General features: G+C 41.7%; 1 protein-coding gene across 1 annotated transcript in view; it reads right to left on the bottom strand.

Moving 5' to 3' along the window:
• Window positions 1–19936, bottom strand: part of elmo1 (engulfment and cell motility 1 (ced-12 homolog, C. elegans)) — a 242386-nt gene that overhangs the window by 171039 nt on the left and 51411 nt on the right. The window contains exon 3 of the mRNA XM_080443358.1: window positions 1806–1973. The gene's annotated coding sequence lies outside the window, so the exon portion shown is untranslated. The remainder of the gene's footprint in view (window positions 1–1805; window positions 1974–19936) is intronic.

Raw genomic sequence — 19936 nt, 5'->3', positions numbered from 1 at the left:
GCATGACACGTGTGTAACTTACATGCTAACAGTGTTAGCTGCTGGCTGCACCAGGGTTTGCTTTAAATCACAACACCTTGCTAATCGTTGCTGACGGGCAGAAACCTCTTATCTCCATATTTTAACTTTTTTGTAAATAAAAATGATGACTAAATCTAAGACTACATATATTGACAATTTCGTCAACAAATAAAAACTAGACTAAAAATGTTAGTGAGGGACTAGTGGAGAAGAGATGCAGTAGAACTAAAAGACGAGTCATTTTATGTTTGGGTTGTGCTCGAGTGTTGTGCTCTGAAAATAGTAGATCGACATAATAATAACTCAAAGCAATTTGTTCCTCCCACAAACAACAGAGAGAGGCAGTTCAATGGCATATCAACCCATGAAACCATGAAATCTGAAGTAAACTATGGTGGCCTCAAGCCACCGGGCATCATGTCATGACTCGCTGGAAACATGACATTCTTTCATATTTTCTAGACATGTTGGAGCTGCCAAGCTCTCTCCCTCCCTCCCGATCAACACCAATATCTGTCTGTCTGGAAGGGTATTTTCTCTCTCTCTCTCTCTCTCTCTCTCTCTCTCTCTATGACTGACTGACTGACTGACTGTCTGTCTGCCTGTCTGGAAGGGTCTTCTCTCTCTCTCTCTCTCTCTCTCTCTCTCTCTATGACTGACTGACTGACTGTCTGCCTGACAGTCTGTCTGGAAGGGTCTTTTTTGTATCTCTCTCTCTCTCTCTATGACTGACTGCCTGCCTGCCTGCCTGTCTGCCTGTCTGCCTGTCTGCCTGTTTGTACCAGCCAGACAGACATGTAGCTAGTGGTGCAACAGTTGATCGAACGAATCAATTTCATCGATTATCAAAACAAGAATATTTGAAAAAAAGCTGCATTAAATCGTAACTAGCAGATCTACAACAACAACTATTTTTTTTTGCATGACACTGAACTCGTGCCACAAATCATCGATAGATAGAATAATCGCTAAGATAATAATAGACGCTGCATCCGCCACGGTGGGGGGGGGGGGGGGGGGGGGGGGGGGCGGCCCAGGCCAGCGTGGGCAACAACACATGAGGGGGAAAGCAGGGAGAAAGCAGGAGAGATCGGAGCCCCCCACCACCACCCCGACGCACAGAGAGGGGGGGGTCACAACCAGTCAGGGGCCTATTACCGTCGCATCCTGCTTATCCCATTAAGAACGGGAACGCATCTGCGTCATCTTTGGCTATTCCAAAATAGCAGATCTACAAGCTCATAGCGCGGCACCGAGCTTGTAGATCTGCTATCTTTTGAAAAATCGTGAAAATGTGTGCAAATCTTTGAATATATAAATACATTTTTATTTGTAACTCAAATCTTTGCTTCTGGGTGATTCTACAAATGTCTTCTAAATCATAACAGTTTTCTGAAAAAAAACCTTTGTTTCTATATCAGTGGTTCTCAAACTTTTCCATGTCAAGGACCCCCAAAATGATGTATTTGGCCGCGGACCCCCATCTCAAAATAGAGATTTGAGTAACAAATGTTCGCTTTAAAAAAAAATATATATATATATATATATATATTCAAAGATGTGCACACAAAAATAGCAGATCTACAAGCTCATGGCGCGGCACTCGGTGCCGCGCCATGAGCTTGTATATCCGCTATTTTTTGTATAGCCAAAGTATAAAATAATGGATAGAGTGGTTACACAGATATGCGTTCCCCCGGTTCTTAATGGGTTAACAAACACCCCCTCGAGTGTGAGGGGAAGAGAAAGGGTTTTGAAGAAGAAGAAGAGAAGAGAGGACTCACCCTGGGAAACGTGACAATGGAGAGCTGGACCGTTACTTCTTCTGTCAGCTCAGTCTGATCAAACTGCTTCCTGAAGCCCTACAGGGCTGGCTGGCTGGGGGGGGGCGGGCGGGCGGGCGGTCGGTCGGATCGTTTCAAACTAACGGCTGGCTGTCCCCCTCCGGCGTTCTATAACACACAAACACACACACACACACAGTTCTTTTACACTGGTTTGTGCAGTATAGTTTGCCTCGCCTTTGAGGGCACAAAAAAAAACAAGTGACACAGGGTTGAGAGACAGAAGGAGGAAGTAGGCGTTTGTGTGCGAAAAAGAGGAAGCCAGGTCTCGTCTGTGTGTCACACAGGCTGAGGAAGAAAGAGAAAAAAAAAGCGCCAATATTCAAACGTCGGGGTTGTGTATACCGATTGATTTTTGCACACATGCACTTGCCTGCCACTGATAATCAATGAGACAGCTGCTATACGCAGTTCACTTTGTGTTATACACCTCCACTGGGTAGTTCTGGTACAATGGCAGTTCCAACGTTCTAAAAGTGTCGGGTAAATTAATGGTGATTAAAAAAGACATCGGGCAACAAGATTTTCGCACGAATTCCCGACAGTATTCTGAAAAAATAAATAAATGTTTCTATATCAGTGGTGCTCAAACTTTTTCATGTGAAGGACCCACCAAAATGATATGTGTTTGGGTCGCGGACCCCCATCTTGTTCCAAGGACCCCCCAGAAGCAAAGATTTGAGTTAAAAATGTTCGCTTTAAAAAAAAATATATATATTCAACGATTTGCACACATTTTCTGGATTTTTCAAAAAGAGCAGATCTACAATAGCCAAAAGTGTAAAATAAATAATGCTTATTTTTTTGCTCAAATGAAAAAGTGACACAGATGCGTTCCAGGTCTTAAAGGGTTAAAAGGCGGTTAATTGTGTTCTGGAGTGAGGAACTACTGAGGTAAGCAACTTCTGTAGTAAACATGTCCAAATCTCCTTCCCCACATTGTGCCTAGAAAATGCCGGCCTGACAAAAATAGACCGCACCTGACTTAAGTCGAACGCACATATGGTGTCTGTTTTGTTTTTTAACCAAATCAGCGCATTTTTCCACAATAAATATCATATATATATATTTAGGCCTTCACAATTATTAAATTGTTTAAACGGAACATAATAAAAGCTTGTAACCCTAAGGGGGAAAAAAAGACTGTAGTTGAATTTGTGCTGCAGCTAATGTCATGTAAACCTATGTGTGTTTATAGCCATAGTAGCTTTGACTTTTGACATGTAAAGTGGGAGGCAGGCAGGCGCAGAGATCCCGGGGGGGACAGGGGGGTTTGTCCCCCCCGTCCCCCCCCCCCTAGCTTCAGATTGGACCCCTAACTCATTTAGAATAATACAAATACATGTTAAAACTAGAAAATGTGCTCCTCGGAGCACAAGTCTCCGCCAGCAGACTATAGCAATTATATTATCATAGCAATAACTAATGAGATACAGTAGAGATACAGTAGAGTAAAAGATATGTTATAAAGAAATATTTATTAAAAAAAAAAGATCTGTGTTACTGTTGTAGATGAGTATGCTTTCTTAGCTTTGGCCTTCTGCGCCTTTGCTTGACCAATGTCAGGTGTTCTCAAAGGGACACACACACGCACGGACGGGTGATTTGGACTAGAAGATACTGTTCCAATCAAGACTGATTGATCCTGTCTTACCTCGCTTCAAAAACGTAAACGGCTTTTTGAAGTGACACACCTTTTTATTATAGGATTGTATTTCGTCATGCGTCCCTCTAGCCAATCAGAGACATTGATGTCAACATATTGACACGTATTAAGAGTTCGGCTTTGTTGTGGGATCATTTCAACTCTAGTCCTCTTCTACGTTACAATTGTAGATGAGTATGCTTTCTTAGCTTTGGCCTTCTGCGCCTTTGCTTGACCAATGTTAGGTGTTCTCAGAGGGAAACACACACGCACAGACGGGTGACTTGGACTTACTGAAGGTACTGTTCCAATCAAGTCTGATTGATCCTGTTTTACCTCACTTCAAAAAGTAGGTGCTTTTTGAAGTGACACACCTATTTATAGAATTTTATTTCGTCACGCGTCCCTCTAGCCAATCAGAGGCATTGGTGTCAACAAATTGACACGTGTCACGTGGAGCTTGCCCAATGTTAGCTTGGCTAACAATGTTTGCTCACACAAAGCGAAAACATATTCTCCACCTTCGGCGGAGACAATAATGAATTTTTTGATAAATCAGTAAAATCAGGCAAAAATATGAATTAAATAACATACCCCTAACATAACCCTAACCATAAAACCGAAATAAAGTAACCAAAAACAGGAAAGAAACGAACAAATTATGCCCAGCCTCAAGCCATCTCTACGTATACGTACGTTTTTCAGACAATTGTTAGGATTTAGAAGACATTTTGCGGAATCGGAACCTCAGGCCCTTAATGGGCTAACACCCAAAGTTTGTGACTGAGGAAGAGGAGGGGCTGACCTGACCTTCGAAGGTGAGATGAGATAACATGGGGCATGACTGAACCTGGTGTGGTGTGCCAACAAGCAGAGCTTCAGTTTTGATACTGTGAGAACGAGCCCCTTTTGCGGCTTTTAAAGTGCAACCCAAAAGGTGTATTTATTCACAGTCAAATACAACAATACAAAAGACAACACAGGTGGCATGGTGGTGCCTGGTTCTCATCCTACCACCAACTGAAGAGGCGTGTTACTAGCAGCCTTTTATACTCGGCTGGAGCAATTAGTCTGGACTTGGACTCCACCATGTTAAGGGGTAAATCTACAAATATACAAATACAGAAATACATGTAACATTGACTATCATAAAATATCTTAAAACTCCATGAACTACACCTACAATAATGATTCTCATACTACAACATTACACAATATCCCTCCCAATCCGGGAGAAGACCGGGAGAAGCATCTGTGTCAATTTTTTGATTTGAGCTAAAAAGCATTATTTTACACTTTAGCTATTCAAAAATAGCAGATCTCAAACTTTTTCATGTCAAGGACCCCCGAAATGTATTATGTATTTGGCCACGGACCCCCATCTCAAAACATTTTGTTCCAGGGACCCCCCAAAAGCAAAGATTGGAGTCACACATATTCGCTTGAAAAAATATATATTCAAAGATTTGCACACATTTTTACGAATTCTCAAAAATAGCAGATCTACAAGCTCATAGCGCTGCACTCTAACCACTGATATAGTAACAAAAAAAAACAGCTTTTAGAAGACACTCTAAAAACAGACATTTTGTAGAATCACATTTTAACTCGCTTCTGGGGGGTCCCTGGAACAAAATATTTCGAGATGGGGGTCCACGGCCAAATACATATCATTTTGAGGGTTCTTGACATGAAAACGTTTGAGCACCACTGATATAGAAACATACGCTTTTCAGAATACTGTTGGGATTTAGAAGACATTTCTAGAATCGGCTTCAGGTCTTAATGGGTTAATTTACAAAAAAACAAAAATCTAAAAAGGTTATAATATGGAGATTAGAGGTTTTCTGCCCGACAGAAATGATCTAAATAGAGACATGCTTTTCATGGATAAACAACTGACACATGTAGGAAAAACTCAAAACATCCCGAGTCACGACTCGGCCGTTTTCATCTTTCATCAAAATGTCTACTTCTCTTTTGTAACGCTATTGGCATTTTCAAGGAATATATATTCATAATTCAAGTCCATGTCTAACCTTGGAAAAAAAAGTACATTTTCCAATCTTTCCAGGCTGTAAACTTTCGTTGTCGAGATCGTACACGATGGCAAAGATATTGCGAGTCAATATTTGAACACCGACCAAGCAATTCTAGCACCAAATTGCAAAACTGGGACTGATTCCTTTTTCTGTAGGACAGCTATACTGTGTGGTTTGTGCTTTTTTTTTTACTGTTAGTTACAGTATGTGCATCGAGAGAGCAGTGGTGGGGAAAGTGTACTCAAATGCTTTACTTAAGTAAAAGTATCAATACAGCAATGTAGAAGTACTCCGTTACAAGTAATAGTCCGGAATTGAAAAATGTACTTGAGTAAAAGTACAAAAGTATTGGTATCAAAATGTACTATAGCTCACAATGCGTCGCAATGCGACGCGTTGTGAGCTTGTAGATCTGCTATTTTCAAATAGCCTATGTATAAAATAGAGGGCTAAAGTGGTTAATGTATGTTTCATATCATAATTTTAATCTGCAAAGTAACTAGTAACTAAAGTTTTCAAATAATTGTAGTGGAGTAAAATTCTTTTTTTTTTCTTTTTTTTTTAATGTATTTAATTTTTTTCATTTTCCAAAAAAATAAAATAAATAAATAAATAAAAAGTTATCGAGAGAACACGGCCCCCTCGCGTATTACGAGGGCAGGTTGAGTCACCAGAACCAAGGACGGGTGTTTTTGACGAATCTAACATGTTAAAAATGGAGTTTGAAGTTATAATGGGTTTGTATAGGAAGGGGGCGTGTCTGATAAAATGAATATCAAATATCTAAATACTGAATCAAGTAACTTAAAAACGGTCTGAGCCTGAGTAGACAATAAAATTACCAAACGTTTTTTTGAAAGTGAAATATCCCTTTAAGTAAATGTACATAGTTACTTTCCACCAATGTGATGAAACTACTAGGAAATGAAAGCACAGCAACAACTTTCTGTCTGTCTGTCTGTCTGTCTGTCTGTCTGCCTGCCTGTCTGCATCTCATGCACACACACAGGCACAGAGAGAAACCTCAGGAAAAAGGAAGGGACTGTGCCGTCATGCCCTCCAAGGCACACACACTCCTCTTCCACTAATAGGCTGGGGTTGCTGTCTGACAGCAGCCACACAGCGAGCCTGAGCAATGTCTGAACCCTGTTGCAACATAATGATGATGTAGCCACTATTAACCCCGTAAGACCGGGAACGCAAGATCTGTGTCTTCCTTTGGATTTCTTTGGGCTATTCAAAAATAGCAGATATACAAGGTCATAGCGCGGCACAGAGTGCCGCACTATGAGCTTGTAGATCTGCTATTTTCGAAAAATCGTGAACATTTGTGCAAATCTTTGAATATATATAGTTTTTAACATTTCAACTGAGATTTTTACTTCTGGGGTCACTGGAACAAGTACATATTTTGAGGTGGGGGTCCGCGGGCCAAATACATATCATTTTGGGGGTCCTTGACATGACAAAGTTTGAGAACCACTGATATAATAGCAACATACGATTGATTGACAAAAGATTTGAGTTAAAAAAGTTTGCTTTAAAAATATATATATATATTCAAAGATTTGCACAAAATGTAATTGTCATGATTTTTCTAAAAATAGCAGATCTACAAGTTCTGAGCTTGTATATCTGCTATTTTTTTTAATAGCCAAATAAATCTAAAAATGACACACAGATGCGTTCTCGGTCTTAAAGGGTTAAAGAAAAAACAAATAGCACTCATGTCCGGACAAAGAACGTGTTGAAAAGCACCGAGCGAGCGTACGACACAACACAACACGCCACAGGTGAAGAAATGACACCGCGGGGCAGAACGTTTTGAAAACACAGTGTTAACATGGCCTCCAGGCGTGAAACTCAGGAGAGAGACGACTAATAGGAGATTAGTTCTCTCTGTTAAGTGAGAGAGAGAGTATCGCTGTTTAAACCCCATTCAATCCGGGAACTCATATACTGTGTCATTTTAGATTTCTTTTTTGCCATTATCTTACTTTGGGCTATTCAAAGAAATAGCAGATCTACAAGCTTCATGGCTACGAGCTTGTAGATCTGCTATTTTTTAATAACCAAATAAAACTAAAATGACACATAATGCGTTCCAGGTCTTAACACATTGAATGCCAATCGCGTAGATCTACGCGAACCTATTTAAAGCCGCAGCGTGCCAGTCGCGTAGATCTACGCGAACCGCCGATTCCCATTGAAATTGCCCCAGGTGCACTTTCCGAATTTTTTTGGATCCATTTCCGTTTCCGGTTTCCGGTCGGAAACAGAATTATTCGGGTTCCGTTTTTTTCGATCGTATCCGCTTCCTGTCTGGGATCCTGTTTAAAACTCGATTTTCTCGGTTGTTGTTTTTCTCCTCGCTGATCACTGTTTACCGTTGATCGGCTGTATCTTCAAGATGGCGGCACGGATTTGGAAACTATTTTCGCTGGCCGTTTCTCACGGATCCGCCGTGTGTTTAGAACCAAATGAACGCGCACTTTTAACTTATTTAGCGAGGTCTGTGGCGACATGAAAAAAACAAAAAAACAACAATAAAACGCTGGCACTGGTGAGTACATTATGAGATTAAACTCTGGCATGGAATGTGTCAATGGGTTAAATAAAAGAATGCCATGATTATTATTCGTTTTTTTTCCACATTCATATTTTAAAATGTATTATCAATACAATCTTTAGTGTTTTGACAACAGTATCCTCAGGGGCCCACCAGCGGGCCCCCGGCCCTCATGTTGGGAGTCATAATCGCTGGCTTCAGTGATTGCAGTTATTGGAGGGTGTCCGGACAGAACACAGGCAAATTAGCCAATCTCACACGCACGCACACACACACACACACACAGAGCAGTGGCTTTCACTTCCACCTCTGGCTAACCCCCTGCTGTGATGTCATCATCGCTGATGCAATGGTGGCCAGGCACACAGGCGCGCGCGCGCGCACACACACACACACACACACACACACACACACACACACACACACACACACACACACACACACACACACACACACACACACACACACACACACACACACACACACACACACACACACACACACACACACACACACACACCTGCACTGAGTGAGTCATCACTCTGTTAACCCATTAAGACCTGAGAAGATTCTAGAAATGTCTTCTAAATCCTAACAATTTTTTGAAAGAAAAAACCCAAAAAAAAAATCCTCGATTTTTCAAAAATAGCAGATCTACAAGCTCGTAGCGCGGCACTCGGTGCCGCGCTACGAGCTTGTATATCTGCTATTTTTGAATAGCCTAAGAAATCTAAAGTGACACAGATGCGTTCCAGGTATCAATGGGTTAACCCATTAACACATTGAGTGCCAAACACCAGAGTCTACGTGTTTGCAAATACACCCGTCGAGTGCCATAAACAAGATTTTTTTATTATTATTTATTTTTGTCCACAAGGGGCGCTCTAACTCGCAACTTAGGAACGATCCTAGGACCCTTTAAAAAGGGACAGACGGATGTGACGTCTGGCCAATGACAGGATTTGGAGAAAAGGGTCCATATCTCCATATCTTTTTACAGTGGTCAAAACAAGCCACTTTCGACATACGGGTGTGTGACAATTGAGTGAGCAGCCATCCTAAGATCATGTAAATGACGACGACACACACACACACACACACACACACACACACACACACACACGAACGAACATACACACACACACTTCGACTCTGTTAGTGTCTGCCTGGGATGACATCTTCTGTTTGGACAGAGTCACCGCCTCTTGAGGGCTGTGTGTGTGTGTGTGTGTGTGTGTGTGTGTGTGTGTGTGTGTGTGTGTGTGTGTGTGTGTGTGTGTGTGTGTGTGTGTGTGTGACATAACAGATGTTTACCTCACCACAGGCGGAGGTGTGTGTGTGCGCGCGCATGCGTGTCCGTGTCCGTGTGTGTGCGCGTGTGTGTGCACGTGCGCACGTGCGTGTGTGTGTGTGTGTGTGTCATACTGTAACAGATGTTTACCTCACCACAGGCTGAGGTTATGCTTGGTTCACAACATCCACCTCCCAGTGGTGGAAACGAGGTACATTTACTCTAGTACTGAAAGTAAGTACATTTACTCTAGTACTGAAAGCAAGTACATTTACTCTAGTCCTGAAAGTAAGTACATACTGTATACTCTAGTACTGAAAGTAAGTACATTTACTCTAGTACTGAAAGTAAGTACATATACTCTAGTACTGAAAGTAAGGGCATTTACTCTAGTACTGAAAGTAAGTACATATACTCTAGTACTGAAAGTAAGTACATTTACTCTAGTACTGAAAGTAAGTACATATACTCTAGTACTGAAAGTAAGGGCATTTACTCTAGTACTGAAAGTAAGTACAGTCTTGGACCAAGACTGTCAAAGATGTCGTCTTTTATCGATTCTGACATTTTGTGTATCTCTGACAGTCTTGGACACTTCCCCAAAGAAGTGTTTGGAATGCTGTGTTCCGTGCTTCTTCATAACAAATTCTAAATATAAAGTGCTTAACCCTTTAAGACCTGGAACGCATCTGTGTCACTTTTTCATTTGAGCTAAAAAAGCATTATTTTACACTTTGGCTATTAAAAAATAGCAGATATACAAGCTCCGAGTGCCGCGCTAGGAGCTTGTAGATCTGCTATTTTTGAAAAATCGTGAAAATGTGTGCAAATCTTTGAATATATATATATATTCTTTTAAAGCAAACATTAACTCAAATCTTTGCTTCTGGGGGTCCCTGGAACAATATATTTTGAGATGGGGGTCGGCGGCCAAATACATATCATTTGGGGGGTCCTTGACATGAAAAAGTTTGATAACCAATGATATGGAAACATACGTTTTTCAGAAAACCGTTAAGGATTTAGAAGACATTTTGCAGAATCGCAGAATTCGCGGAACCTCAGGGCCTCAATGGGTTAACCCTAAAGCCACGGATGGGCCCTTTGCGTTCTGCACCGTTCCGTATTGTTTAATAAAGAGGTGTTTTAATCCCGTCTGTGCCCTGAATGTAATTATATTTCCTCGTTTTCCAGCGAGTGTAATATCGGTAATAACAGCTGCTGCGGCCAACGACTTCCGGCACAGACCAATATAATGTGGCTCAATGGCACAGACGCTCATAATGAAACAATACAGAATACTATGGAATACAAAGGGCAGGCAAAGGCAAGGCGATTTTATGTGTATAGCATATTTCAACAACAAGGCAATTCAACGTGCTTTACACAGAACGTCAAGCAAAGGAAGCACAATTATACAATGACATTAGGATGCATAACACAAGATACAAGGGAGCCAGTGTAAGGATTTAAACCCGTTCAATCCGGGGAAACGCATCCGTGTCATTTTAGATTTGAGCTATAAGCATTATTTTATACTTTGGCTACTAAAAAAAATAGCAGATCTACAAGCTTGAGTATTATATTTTTTAAAGCGAACATTTTTAACTCAAATCTTTCTGGGAGGTCCCTGGAACAAAATATTTTACAAATGTTCGCTTTAAAAAAATAGATACTCAAAGATTTGCACACATTTTCCAAGATTTTTCAAAAGATTGCAGATCTACAAGTTCATAGCAGTGCACAAGATTGTATATCTGCTATTTTTTTTAATAGCCAAAGAAATCTTAAAATGACACAGATGTGTTTACGGTCTTAATGGGTTAAGAGAACTGGAGTGAGGTACACTACTCCATTTTCTTGGTATTAGTAAGGACTCGAGCAGCAGCGTTCTGGATCAACTGCAGTTACAAGATACCGTTACAGTGGTCAAGTCTACTGAGGTTTTTCTAGATCCTGCTGAGACATAATGTCCTTTAACCCGTGCTATATATTTTGAGGTGATAGTAGGCTGACTTTGTGATTGTGTTAACTCATTCAGTGCCAAACTTATTTCTGGCTTTATCACCCCTGTTCCAAGGCCAAAAATACATTGTAAAAAAAAAGTGCTTAGGAGCCGAGATAAAGCCTTTTTCAGTAAGAAGTACGTTTTTTATGACGTTGGCGACGTCATTGGCACTCCGGGCTTATGAAAAATGTGTTAACCAAAAATGACATTTTTGCCAGACCCAGGGGGTCGGCCTAGCCTGGTAAACCCTCCCTCCGGAAATCTAATTTCTATTTGATTCCAGGAGTGAGTCTGGCCTTATCGCCCATTCTGCAATATTGGCTGCAGGCTGAGTTGGGCGGAAGTAATACCGTTGACTGACAACCCCTTCAGCCAATGATATTTTTTCCCCTTCAGCCAATCAGCAGTTCACCAGTCTAATGTGACGTCAACGGGACTTTTGAGACAGCCAAGCCCAAAATGGGTTGCCTTATTCGGGTACATGGGTGTCACTGCCCACCCCTACCGGTTCTCTAAATTTTTATTTTTAAATAGGCTTTGTCATGATTAATTGACCACATATATGAAGTTAAACAACTAAATTCTATCCAAACGATATCTTATAAGTAAATTCCGTGCCTCAAAATAGAAGTTAGAGAGCTTTTTGAAGTAAAAAAATCGCGGAGATTATAGCGGACAGAAAAAGATGGCTGCCGTTCGTGTTTTGGGCTCACTCGAACTCGCCACCTGATTGGCCAACTGTCGCTGTCAATCACAGAACGATGTGCGACGACGCTGATAGGCTCGGTTAGCTGGTAATTCCACTAGAAACCCCCACAATGGGCTATCAGGCCAGACTCACTCCTGGAATCAAATAGAAATTAGATTTCCGGAGGGAGGGTTTACCAGGCTAGGGTCGGCCTACAGGAGGCTTTGTCGGTCGGTCGGTCTGTCCCTCTTTTCCTACCCAGCCATTCAGATTTCAACCACTAGGGGTCTGGCAGAACCAGGTCTCCTGGTCTTGTTTCGATCGATTAGTCAGCCCATGGAGACATGAATTCATGGATATTTTTTGGTCCTTGTCGCATTCCTAAGCCAATAATGTGATGACCGGCAGCGGTTCCGGTAGGAAACTATCCCTTTAATGTGACTGTTTAAATTCAGGTCCGAGTCCATGACTACACCAAGGTTTCTTGACTTGGCTAGAGGTTTTGGGCTCTGGTACTTTTATGAAGGAGTACGGTCACGGAAAACCGAATTCCAAACACTTACTTGGGGAAGTCTCCAAGACTCTCAGAGATAAACTAAATAATGTCATTATCGGTTAAAAATAAAATAAAATCTCTTGACAGGCTTATAACCTCAAAACCATGGCAACCAGGGGTAGAAGGAGAAGAGCAGTGGTGGAAAGTAACTAAGTACATTTACTTAAGTACTGTACTTAAGAACAATTTTGAGGTATTTGTACTTTACTTGAGTGTATCCACTTTACTCCACTACATCTCAGATCCAAATATTATACTTTCACTACACTACATTTATTTGAAAACTTTAGTTACTTTGTAGATTCTGATTATTATCACAAACCCTACATTAACCACTTCAGCCCTATATACATTTCGGCTATTTGAAAATAGCCGATCTATAAGCTCACAATGTGTCGCGATGCGACGCATTGTGAGCTTGTACTGTAGATCGGCTATTTTCAAAAAATATTTTTATACATTTGAAAACTTGAAATGGGACATACTGCATAATGAGCACTTTTACTTTTGGTACTTTAAGTACATTTTGATGCCAATACTTTTGTACTTTCACTCAAGTAAATTTAGAATTCCGGACTTTTACCTGTAACAGAGTATTTCTATATTGCAGTATTGATACTTGAAACATTCGAGTACTTTTTCCACCACTTGAGAGTAGAAGAGAGGGGAGAGAGAGAGAGAGAGAGAGAGAGAGAGAGAGAGATAAGGAGAGGACAAAATCCTCTTAGGGCACTGCAAGACCTGCAGTGCCCTAAGCGGGCCGATAAAACGTAGCGTGCTTCTATTCATATACACAGCAGACGTGCCACGCCAAGGCCCCACAGCCACAGCCTGCAGCCACAAAACCCCACGACTTCTTTCCAAACAACAATGATGATTCACTCCCTGACATCTGGACCGAGCTGCTCTATCCGGCTCTCTCTCTCTCTCTCTCTCTCTCTCTCTCTCTCTGGGGACTGACTGTATAGTGCAACGGCTCCAAGTTGTTGTCCAAAGCTTTAGTCATCCAACATTCCGGACTACTGCATGCAAACCCCTCCCTGGCTGCTGGCTGACTGACTGACTGGCTGACTGACTGGTGTCCCTTATAAACTACTCTCTCTCTCTTCAGCAGGCCTTGCAGCTCACCCAGAACGCTGATGCCCTGCGTCTGTCTTACTCCTCTCTCCTGATTCTCCTAAGTATCTTCTCTCTCTCTCTCTCTCAATCTCCCCCCCCCCCAACCCAGAGAACGGCCCAGTTCAACACCAACCTTACATAGTACACAACCATTGATCATGTTATTAGTGATTAGTCAATAGATTACTCATTCAGTTCAGAAAGCTAACATCAACTGCAACTGCATCCGCGGGATCAATAAAAGGTATCTATCTAACAATGTGTCGCTTCCAAACTCCTTTTGAGCTTGTAGATCTGCTATTCTTGCTACTGTATTGGATATATAGAGATATATAGATATATATATTGTATATACAAAAAAAGAATAATATTCCCCCAAAATTGATTATTTTATTAGAGTCAACTCAGTGGTGCTGATGTGTCATTCTGCATCCTGGCTATGGCTTCATAACACAGATGCATTTTATCTATTTCACAAGTAGTATAGTAGCAGAGTGGAAAAGACCTTATCCTTATCCCCGCCGCGCCAATTTCCATCTTAACCTTCCATAAAGGAGACAATTTATCTGTGTGGGATCAAACCGTCGGGTTCTTCTCATAAATCCCCCTTCCACCCTCTTCGCTGTGAAAAAGGGCTGATGGTGGTTGCAGGTTATCGTCTCTGTCCGGTGGAAACCTCATACGCAGTGGTGGAAAGTAACTAAGTACATGTACTCAAGTACTGTACTTAAGTACAATTTTGAGGTATTCGTACTTTACTTGAGTATTTCCAATTTCCAATACTTTTACTTCTACTCCACTACATCTCAGAGGCAAATATTGTACTTTTACTCCACTACAATTAATTGAAAACTTTAGTTACTAGTTACTTTGCAGATATAAATTATTACATTATAAAACATACATTAACCACTTTAGCCCTCTTTTATACCTAAGCTATTTGAAAATAGCAGATCTACAAGCTCATAACGCATCGGATTGCGCCGTGTTGTGAGCTTGTAGATCTGCTACTGTATATAAGAGGTTTCTGCCCGACAGCAACGTTATGTAAGAATGTAATGTTATTCTACTGGTGTCCTCATCGTGGTGGTTGCGGCGGATAAGGACATCAGCTGAACGCCTGCAAAATGTGAAGTGAGGCGCTGAGGGGTCAGAATGAGTAATGAATCTGATGCCGTTATGGTGGAAAACCTCATATCTCTATTTTTTATTTTATTTTTTGTAAATTAACCCATGAACTCATTCAGTGCCAATGAAAAAAAAAAAAAAATTGCGAACTGTGCCAGCAATTTTTCAATTTTCTTATACCTTTTTTCAAGTAGTCACAGAATATTTATCTCCAGTGTAATCGATCCCCTGACGGGTGCTAATCACTGAGGGTTGCACTGTGTGGTTTCACAAATGTCAACGAGAGTCATTGGACCGTGTTGACATCAATTGTCTGCCTTTTGAAAATAACATAATAACATTGAAAAATACATAGTAAAAAGAAAAGTGCTCAGGAGCCGAGATACAGCCTTTTTTCAGTAATAAGTTAAAGAAGAAGTGAATGAAGTCAAATAAGTCAAATCTTCAAATGATGATATATTGGGTTCTGAACGTTTTTATTTTATTTATTTTTTAAAACACGTGAAACACGTCAATGGCACTCAATGAGTTAAGACCTGGAACGCATCTGTGTCACTTGATTTGAGCTAAAAAACATTATGTTGACACTTTGGCGCCCGCACCTTTTGTTTACTTCCGCGTCCTCGTGGAGGCTTCTACAGCTCTAAACAGCTTAGCGTCAACGGTAAGAAATGCTGGCACTAGATGTATACCCTGTTTTAAAAAAAAACTCTGGCACTCGATGTGTCTTGTTTTTTCTTCCCAACGGCAACGATATACTATATCATCGAAATCAGGGGCAAATCATGCATTATTCAAAAAGCGGATCTACTGTAAACGCATTGCGAAGGGAGACGATAACCCCTGTGTTACCAGTAATCACACACACACACACAACCCCAATGGAAATCATCCACCACACGATCTGTTAGTAAACAAACAGCCTCGCTGCTCTGTTGAAAATACGCTCTAAGCAGAAACATAATACAGTACAAACACAACGACGCTTTAGTGGGCAAACCGTTAGTGCATGCTAACGTGCAGCATACCACCATTGCAGTAGTGGATAGTAACTAAGTACATTTACTTGAGTACAGTACTTAAGAACAATTCAAGTATCAGTACTTTACTTGATTATTTGTATTTTATGAATACTTACACAACATTTCAAAATAATGATTGAACTTCTGCCTCCACTACGTTTAAAAAGAATCATGATGTTGTGAGCTTGTAGATTAGCTATTTTCTCTTATTTATATTTGTTGGCAAATTTCTGGCAAATAGTTGTTGTTTTTTGGTGGGGGGGGTCTAATTTTTTATACAGCAATGCATTGCCATTAAAAAACTATGTTATACTTTCGAATTTCGAATTTCGAAAGTATTTACTTTTGAATACTCAAGTATATTTTAAAAGCAAGTAGCCTACAGCATTTTAACTCATGCATACATTTGACAGAGCAACTTTCACTTGTAGTTGAGTAATATTTGATCAGGAGTATTATCTCTACTTTTGACTCAAGTAAGGATTGAGTACTTTGCTCCAGCACTGCACACACACACCGCCATGCAGAATCACAAGTGCCAAAAGCCGTCGAAGAAAGTTTAAGGCTTTTCTCTCCGCAAGACAGCCCAGCCCAGAGCCCTAAAAACAGCCATGCTAACTAATCTCTCCTCCAGGCCCTGTTTACAAACAGGAGTTGAGGCTAACCACTAAGCTAACATATGCTCGCCTGTCTCCTTGGAGACGCAGAACAACACGCTCTGAGGACAGCAGTAATTACACTGTCGACATGGCGGAGCGTTCCTCCACATCCACCGTAGGGAGAGATTCATCCATACTTCCTTTTTTTTTCCTTTTCCCCCCTTTTTTCCTCACCAATTTTGTCGTTTATGCCAATTAATTCCTCCCATTGACACACATTTGTGTGTTGTTAGTCACTGCTGTTGTATCCTACTGACTCCACCGGAAGGACACTGACAAATAACACCCTTCCCCATAGTCACACCAGGGGCCAAGTGTGGCCCCCATGCAGGGGCCCCTGGGTGCCACAGACCTGCTATTTTTTGACACGAGACCCGCTGCACGGCGAAGTATAACTCGAGCTTAAAGGACTGGGGGGGAGCTGTTCTCACGTTATAGCTTTTCTAACGCGAATATATATCGCCAATCTGCGATTTTTGGGGCCGACGATGGCAGATAGGAATATTTTAATAATGCAGAATTAAAACCGTGGGTCCTGGAGATGACAAAAAAAGAGGTTGAGAATCACTACTTGTGCGTCATTCATAATTGAGCTCCTTTTTTTTTTTTGCTGCCTCGAGGCAAAACGTGTGACATCCATGTGAACCTCTCTTCTGTGACGCTAAATAGATTCACGTTAAAAGGCTCACATGTTCGGCCGTATAGTGCCTTTCAGGTCTCTTGAGGTCAGCCGCACATACTGTACATGTTTCACCCACATGCATGGTCACAACTAAAACAAGGTTGTTTTTGACTGTGTGTGCAGTCCTATAGACCATTGGTTCTCAAAGTGGGGTCCGGGGACCCCCAGGGGTCCTTGAGGGAGTTCCAGGGGGTCCCCAGCTAAATGATAGATTAGGCACCAAATGGACCCTTATGGGTCTGTAACTCTGAGAGTGTACAAATGTACATTTGTACACTCTCAGAGTTACATTAACATAGATTTTACAATAGACATTGGGGTCGAACAGATAGAAATGCCATTAAATGGGGGTCCGTAGTCCAATGCATGTCAAACGCCCCCTTTCCTGGGTACCCCTACCCAGGAAAGGGGGCGTGGTTGTGGAAAGGGGGCGTGTTGTTTTTTATTCACTCAATATCTCACTTATGGGAAAACCATATGGTTGACCGGCGTCCCTCAGGGCTCTGTGCTAGTGTCATTTCTGTTATCAGTGTTATTTGCTGGAAAATAGCCCGATTAATAAGTGATTCTCTCTCTCTCTCTCTCTCTCTCTCTCTCTCTCTCTCTCTCTCTCTCTCTCTCTCTCTCTCTCTCTCTCTCTCTCTCTCTCTCTCTCTCTCTCTCTCTCTCTCTCTCTCTCTCTCTCTCTCTCTCTCTCTCTCTCTCTCTCTCTCTCTCTCTCTCTCTCTCTCTCTCTCTCTCTCTCTCCAAAAAAATACACCACAACAACGGGGCTGCGCGGTGTGTTCCGTTCAAATACAATCTCCTCTCCTCACTCTTTGGGTTTAACACATTGAGACTGGGAACACATCTTGTGCGTAATTTTTTTGGATTTCTTTGGCTATTCAAAAATGGCAGATCTACAAGCTCATAGCGCGTCACTGCTATTTTTTTTTTATCGTGAAAATGTGTGCAAATCTTTGAATATGATATGATCCCACGATTTTGTAACCCTATTTTTTACACCCAGTGCCAATTGTCTATGTAATCCTGGGCACTACCTTCCCTCTGCCAACCTAGGGAGGCCAGGGCCGAGCTCATGCCTCCTTCAATGCATGAGAGCCAACTGACCTTCTTGTCACCTGACAGGGGAGAGTTTCCCTGGTTGGACGTAGCGCGTGGAAGGAACACGTTATTCCAACCAGTTCCCTTCCCCTCCATCAGGCGCCCCGGATGGCCAGGGGGAGGCAGTATAGTGACCATCATTACTGCATGTTTTTGTGAGGGTATTAACTACCCTAGGAGACACGGGGAGAACATGCAAACTCCACACAGGAAGGCCCTTTCGCCAACCCCACCAAGGGTATGGGCACTGATGACGCGGAGGAGAGAACACGCCCCCAGCGCCCACAGCGTCCCCCTGCGGGAATCGAACCCAGGACCTTCTAGCTGTGAGGCGACAGCGCCACCGACTGCGCCACGTGCCCCCTGATATGATTTTTTTAAAGCATTTGTAACTCAAATCTTTGCTTCTGGGGGGATTCCACGAATGTCTTCTAAATCCTATAACCTTATGTTGCTATAATATCAGTGGTTCTCAAACCTTTCCATGCAAAGGACCCCCAAAATGATATGTATTTTGGCCGCGGACCCCCGCATCTCAACATATTTTGTTCCAGGGATATCTTAAAATTACCCAGATGCGTTCCCGGTCTGAATGGGTTAAAAATAACACGACAGCCCCGTCATTACATAACTCAATATCAGGCAGCATCAAGGTCGGCGCTGAGCGCTGCCTGGAAAACAAGAGGAGAGAGAGAGAGAGAGAGAGAGAGAGAGAGAGAGAGAGAGAGGGAAAGAACAATTAGGTGTTTTTAGCCACAGGAAGTAGAGCCTGTTTCACTGTCAGATATAGGAGAGACAGGGGGAGGGCGAACGAGAAAATAAGAAGAGAGTAGAGCTAAAAACTATCAATTACCCCCTGGTACCAAAAACCATTTGAAAATAGCCGATCTACAAGCTCACAATGCATCACGATATGGACGATATGTATATAGGGTTGAAGTGGTTAATGTATGTTTTGTAATAATAATCAAAATCTACAAAGTAACTAGTAACTAAAGTTTTCAAATAATTGTAGTGGAGTAAAAGTACAATATTTGCCACTGAGATGAAAAGTAAAAGCACTGAAAATTGGAAGTACTCCAGTAAAGTTAAAAACATACCTCAACATTTTTACTTAAGTACAGTACTTGAGTAAATGTACTTAGTTACTTTACACCACCGTATACAGGTCTCACACGCATGCAGGTTGGAGCGAAAAAAACATGATGCGTTCCAAAAGTAGTGTGATGCTATAACACGGGGCGATATTATGCGTTATTATGGAAATATTGTCCCCACGCAATGTACTGCAACCTTTCACACCGACATCCAACAGAGAGTCATCATCAACGAGAAATCCAATTCATTATCCAATTATTTCAAACCCAAATCCAGAGGGCTGATAACAGTGGGGGGGGGGGGGGGGGGGGAGTGGGTTAACCCATTCCCAATCCGGGAACGCATCTACAAATGTCTTCTAAATCCTAACCCGTCTTCTAAATCCTAACCCTAATCCTTTTCTGAAAACCGTATGTTGTAGTGATATGTTGTGCGAACCCATATATAAATCTATGGCTCA

Source organism: Gymnoscopelus braueri, assembly GCF_963280865.1.
Source record: "Gymnoscopelus braueri genome assembly, chromosome: 11".
NCBI lineage: Eukaryota > Metazoa > Chordata > Actinopteri > Myctophiformes > Myctophidae > Gymnoscopelus > Gymnoscopelus braueri.
The sequence above is the reverse complement of the archived record's forward strand: the minus strand, read 5'-3'. Positions and strand labels throughout refer to the sequence as shown.